At 42.9% G+C, this 6,364-nt stretch overlaps 1 protein-coding gene across 2 annotated transcripts in view; it reads left to right on the top strand.

The window, feature by feature from the left end:
- The first annotated feature begins 4,674 nt into the window (after positions 1 to 4,674).
- The window catches only part of PIK3R4 (phosphoinositide-3-kinase regulatory subunit 4), a 71,139-nt gene continuing 69,449 nt past the window's right edge, over positions 4,675 to 6,364 (top strand). For both annotated transcript variants that reach the window (XM_038570822.1, XM_038570821.1), the window contains exon 1: positions 4,675 to 5,207. The gene's annotated coding sequence lies outside the window, so the exon portion shown is untranslated. The remainder of the gene's footprint in view (positions 5,208 to 6,364) is intronic.

Raw genomic sequence — 6,364 nt, 5'->3', positions numbered from 1 at the left:
ATTCCTATTTAAAAATGGGGTGGGGAGGGGAAGAAAGAAAATGAAAAAACAAAAACAAAAACATAGACGTGAGTATAGAGGCATTGAAAAATATTTCATGAATTACTTCACAAAATGTACTCGTGGGGAAATATAGATGTGGGGAAAATGCAAGAGTGATCTAAATTGAGACAGATTTATCCCATTTCTACACCATAAGCTCTCTGTTGAAGAGACATTTAAAGCACTTACATACATGGTATTCAGTATCTGAGATATGACATAATCCTAAAATACTATCTGCTAAATAACTGTATGTAGCAATTCTTTTTTTCTAAAATTTTATTTATTTATTTATTTATTTATTTATTTATTTATTTATTTATTTGAGAGAGAAAGAGAGAGAGCTCAGGTGTGCAGGGAGGAGGGCAGGAGGGAGAAGGAGAGAGAGAATCTCAAGCAGACTCCTCACTGAGCGCAAAGCTTGACTCAGGGCTGGATCTTGTGACCCTGAGATTATGACCTGAGCTGAAATCAAGAGCCGGATGCTCAACTGACTGAGCCACCCAGGAACCTAGTGTGGATAGAAATTCTTATATATTATAAGTATTCTTAGTCCTAGAACTCATGATCTCGGCCCTAGAGGTCACAAACCTTACAAGGCCACATCTATTGATTCAAATATCTATTGAATGTCTACTGTGTGTCAGATACTATTCCAGTTGTTGAAGATTCCTTGGTGAATAAAAATTACACAATCAGGAACACCTGGGTGGCTCAGTGGTTGGGCGTCTGCCTTGGGCTCAGGGCGTGATCCCAGAGTTCCGGGATGGAGTCCTGAGTCCTGCATCGGGCTCCCCGTGCGGAGCCTGCTTTTCTCTCTGCCTGTGTCTCTGCCTCTCTCGCTGTGTCTCTCATGAATAAATAAATAAAATCTTAAAAAAAAAAAAGAATTACACAATCACTGATCTCATGGGGTTGATGGTCAGGTGGGAAAACAGACATTAAACAGTTACCTCCCCTTCCCCAAATGAAACAATTTCAGTGAAAATAAGTGCTATGAAGAAAAATTTTGATGTCCATCAGATTTTATAATGGTAGTGAGGGAGGGGGAAGACTTCAGGAAAGACCTTTCTGAAGCATTGGCACTTAATCTAGGACTTGAAAGAAGAGCAAGTTTTGCTACATAGAGTGGGGGACAGGGTGTTCTATATAGAGAAAAAAGTAAATGTGAGGGCCAATAGGTAGAGAGAAGTTTGACAGGTTAGGAACAAAGTGAGGCCATTGTGGGAGACTGAGAGGGACAATGAGTGATGCTAGTTATGGCAGGGGTTTGGGTAGGAGTCAGATCATGCAGGGGTTTGTAGGCCAAGCTAAGGATTTTTTTTTTCTAAAGATTTTATTCATGAGAGACAGAGAGAGAGGCAGAGAGACAGGCAGAGGGAGAAGCAGGCTCCATGCAGGAAGCCTGATGTGGGACTTGATCCCGGGTCTCCAGGATCAGGCCATGGGCCGAAGGCAGGCGCCAAACCACTGAGCCACCCAGGGATCCCCAAGCTAAGGATTTTTAAGTTTAGCCTAAAAACAAGGGAGAGAATCTGGAAAGCATCCTTATGATTACATGATTACAATCCTTATGATTATAGTTGTAGTTTAAAAAGATTACTCTAGCAGTAGCCATATTACACATGAAAACATTTTACAATGATTAAAACAGTACTTGGGGCACCTGGGTGGCTCAGTCAGTTAAGTGTCTGCCTTCGGCTTGGGTCATGGTCCAGGGTCCTGGGATTGAGCCCTGTATTGGCTCCCTGCTCAGTGGAGAGTCTGCTTCTCCCTTTCTGTCTGCCCCTCCCCCTGCTTGTGCAAGTACTCTCTTTCTCTCTCTCTCAAGTAAATAACGTCTTTTTTTTTTTTAAGATTTTAATTTATTTATTCATGACAACACACACACACACACACACACACACACAGAGAGAGAGAGAGAGAGAGAGAGAGAGAGAGAGAGAAGCAGGCTCCATGCAGGGAGCCTGACGTGGGACTCGATCCCAGGTCTCCAGCCACGTGGAACCTAGAAGACCCATGTTTCCTGGATCGAGAATCAGTGTGTTGGGCATCAGTGTTTTCTGCAAGGGTTGTGATCTGAAACTTTTTAAAGAACCATCCGCCTTTTGGGGAAGCATTTCTGAATTGTCCATCACCAACCATTTCTTGGATATCATCATGAAACACCTGTTTGCTGATCAGAGCTGTCGTTTAATTTGATGCACCTCTGGATCCGGATGAAATATTAAATTGTCTTCCTCATTTCTCCATCAGGTGTACAGTTTTTAAAACTATCAATGGCATTTCAAGTCTGAAAACAGTGTGGCAGTATGTGCATGGTCCATAGCACAGTACAAGCAGCATCTAAAGCAGTTGTAATTGTAGAATGTTTTTGGGTACTTGAATAAATCAAATCTTTAATTGAAAAAAAAAAAAAAGGATCACGCCCTGGGCTGAAGGCAGGCTGAGCCACCCGGGGTGCCCTCAAGTAAATAAAGTCTTAAAACAAAACGATTACTGGCAGGTGAATTAAATGGCAACTCAATGCACAGAACAGAAAGTTTAGTAGAAAACCCACCCAAATACATATAGGAAATTTTATGTGGTAAGTATGACATTTCAAATAAGTGGGTGAGAAAATGGATTACTTATTAACATTTTGGGATACCTGAGTATCCTTCTTGAGAAAGAATAAAGTTGGATTTGTACTTCAGAAATTCAAGGATGTGGGATCCCTGGGTGGCGCAGTGGTTTAGCGCCTGCCTTTGGCCCAGGGCACGATCCTGGGGACCCGGGATCGAATCCCACGTCAGGCTCCCGGTGCATGGAGCCTGCTTCTCCCTCTGCCTGTGTCTCTGCCTCTCTCTCTCTCTCTCTGTGTGACTATCATAAATAAATTAAAAAAAAAAAGAAATTCAAGGATGCAAAATGAAGTCATAAAAGACCCAGGAGGAATCATGGGGAAAGTACAAAAAATAATTCTGTGGGTAGGCAATGCTTTTTTTGAGTAGGTTTCAAAATCTAGAAACCATAACAACGATGGCTTGGCCTGTGTCCTAAAGAGATGGCAGTGGATGGCTTCAAGGCATATTTTGGAGATGGAATCATCAGGATGATGATACTGAATGGGGGTGGATGAAAGAGAGAGAGAGTAAAAAGATGTCAAGGATGACTTAATGACTTCTAAATTTGTAGTTTGAGGAATTCAGTGGGTGCTAATGTTGACTCCTGAGATGAGGAATAAGGGAGGGGGGGGGGTTGTTGCAGGGTGATAAAAAAATTCAACTTTGTGTTAAAATATTTTGTATTTCAAAGGATACCACCAAGAAAGTGAAAACATAGAGAAAAATTATTTGCAAATCTGATAAGGGACTTATATCCAGAATATATAAAGAACTCTTAAAACTCAATAATGAAAGGACAAAGCAACCCAACAAAAATATGGGCCAAAGATTTGGATAGATATTTCTCTAAAGAAGATACATGAATGGTGGCCAATAAGCACACAAAAAGGTGATTGACAACATCATTAGTCATTATGAAAATGCAGATAAAAACCACAGTGAGATATTTCTAGCCACCCACTAGGATGGCTATAATAAAAGATAGAAACTAACAACAATCAGTGACCATATGCGGAAAATGGAACCCTCATATATTGCTGGTAGGAATGTAAAATGGTGCAGTAACTTTGGAAAACAGTCCGGAAGTTTATCAACCTGTTAAGCATAGAGTTACCATATGATTCCATTATTTCATTCCTATGTGCTTACCCTAGAGAAAAAACACATGGCCACATGAAGCCTTCTCCAGGGATGTTCACAGCAGCATTATTCATAATAACCAAAAAGTAGACACAACATACCATCAACTAATGAATGGATAAACAAAATGTGGAATCTAAACAAAATGTGGAATCTTTATACGATAGAATATTTGGCAATAAGAAGACACGTAAGTACTGATGCAAGTTATAACAGAGATAATCCTTAAAAACGTGAGGTGAAAAAAGTCACAAAGACTACATATTGCATACCATATGTATGAAATATTCAGAATAGGCAAGTCTATAGAAACAGAAAACGGATTAGTGATTGCCTAGGGCTGGGATGGGAAGGAGAAAGGGAAAGTATAGGAGTGACTGCTTATAATCACAAAATTTCTTTTTGGAGGTAATGGAAATGTTCCAAAATTAAATTATAGAGACGATTGAACCGCCCTGTAAATACATAAAAGGCCATTGAGTTGTGTGTTTTAAACATGTGTAGTATATAGTATGTAAATTATATCCCAATAACGCTCTTAAAAAATTCAACTGGGATATATTAGCTTTCTTAAATAAACCTGTGAATTCTTTTGTATTTATTTAATTATTTAATTATTTATTTTATTTTTAATTTTTAATTATTTATTTTATTTTTAATTTTTAAACCTGTGAATTCTTAACTTTGTCCTGGCGATGTCAGAAGCCTCAGCGTTTAGGCAACGATAGAATGAAGACCACGGTGGGGAACACTTGACAGAACGTTTGATTTCCTTCCTCCAGGTTCTCAGCGTGAGGCCACGCCTTTTCTTCGTCTCCTAGCAACCCACTCCCTGGCCGCCCGTTCTCTTCCTGTAAGCCTCGCCCCGTCGTCACTTCCGCTCCGCAACAGGAAGTGAGGTCAGAGCCGGCAGCTTTCCCGGGAGTTCGGCGTTCTCGGTGTCTGCATCAGCCGAAGAAGTGGTTTTCCTGGCGCTGGCCGCCTCCGGCTCCGTCCCGCGCCCCGCCTCCGCGCCTGGTGGTGAGGCTCTCGAGAAGTCTGGGGGCCTTGGAGGGTCCAGAGATCCGCGCGGCACGGAGGCGAGGCCTGGGAGCGCCTGGCTCCCGGGGCAGAGGAGGGGACTGGCGGGGGCAACTGCGGGTGTCGGTGGAATCCCCTCCGCTCGGCTTCGGTCGTCTGCTGCGGCACCGAGGACTTTCCCACTTCTCTCTTGCGGACCACCTTGGTTTCTGGAAACTGGGACTTCTCGGCGTCCCTCCCCCAGCGTCCCACCTCCCGCGTTTGAAGGAAGACCCCTCGTGCGGAAGTCTCGCCCGAGACTCATCCGGCTGCTGACTCCCCCGCCCGGACCATGAAGTGATCCGTCCCGACCTCAGTGTGAGCGACGGAGCGACTTGTGACACTTTGCAGAGTCCTGGGGTAAATGTTTCTATGTGCGCATGGTCGCGCGCGCGTGTGTGTGTCTTAGATTTCCTGCAAGGTAGGAGCCAGGAGAACCCGGGGCTGTGTTTGGCCAGTGGGTATTTTGGTTTACTTACTTTTCTTTAACCTCTCCACTAGGGGTTCGTCCCTGTTTTGCACGATGCCGCGTGTTAATTGGTGAGAATTAGCACCCTGGAATTCCAGCACACTGGAATTAGGTTGGGAGGGTCCAGGAGTGACTGATTTTTTGGGGGGTCTTAGCTTGATCTTTGAGGAGTTGTGACCTATTCGATTCAGGCGATTTTTAGTCAGTTTTAAGTTTTTATTTTTAAATTATTAGTATTTATTTATTTATTTAATCGTTTTAAGTTTTTAATGTGTTGGTGTCTCACACCCAGACCACGGGTTCTTCTTGGACAGACTGTGTCATATAGTACTGTTTGGATCCTCGTAACCCCAAGCACAGTGCTGAACACACAGTAAAGGCTCGTTAATTTTTAAACTTACTTTATTATTTTTTAAAGATTTTATTTATTGATTCATGAGAGACAGAGAGAGAAGCAGAGACACAGGCGGACGGAGAAGCAGGCTCCATGCAGGGAGCCTGATGTGGGACTCCATCCCGGGACTCTAGGATAACACCCTGGGCTGAAGGCAGGCACCAAACCGCTGAGCCACCCAGGGATCCCTAATTTTTATTTTTTATTTTTATTTTTTTAAAGATTTTACTTATTTATTCATAGAGACACACACACACACAGAGGCAGAGACACAGGCAGAGGGAGAAGCAGGCTCCATGCAGGGAGCCTGATGTGGGACTCCATCCCGGGTCTCCAGGATCACGCCCTGGGCCGAAGGCAGGCGCCAAACCGCTGAGCCACCCAGGGATCCCTAATTTTTAAATTTAAATGGCAGAAAATACACATTCTAACATTTCCAATTTAATATTGAAGGGGGGATCTATTTAAATATGGTTCAGCTCCCGGAAAGGACAACATAAAATAGCACGATCTTTTTAGATAAATGTGTCTAAAATTTAGAGGCTACCTGGAAGACTAGATACGGTGCTTGCCGTGGAAGAGAAATAGGGTACATCTATCTTTTAGGAAGAGAGCATGTAAATAATGACGTTTCGTTGCTTGTATCTTTTCTTT

This window comes from Canis lupus, chromosome 23 (assembly GCF_011100685.1).
Source record: "Canis lupus familiaris isolate Mischka breed German Shepherd chromosome 23, alternate assembly UU_Cfam_GSD_1.0, whole genome shotgun sequence".
Classification (NCBI taxonomy): Eukaryota; Metazoa; Chordata; class Mammalia; order Carnivora; family Canidae; genus Canis; species Canis lupus.
The sequence above is the reverse complement of the archived record's forward strand: the minus strand, read 5'-3'. Positions and strand labels throughout refer to the sequence as shown.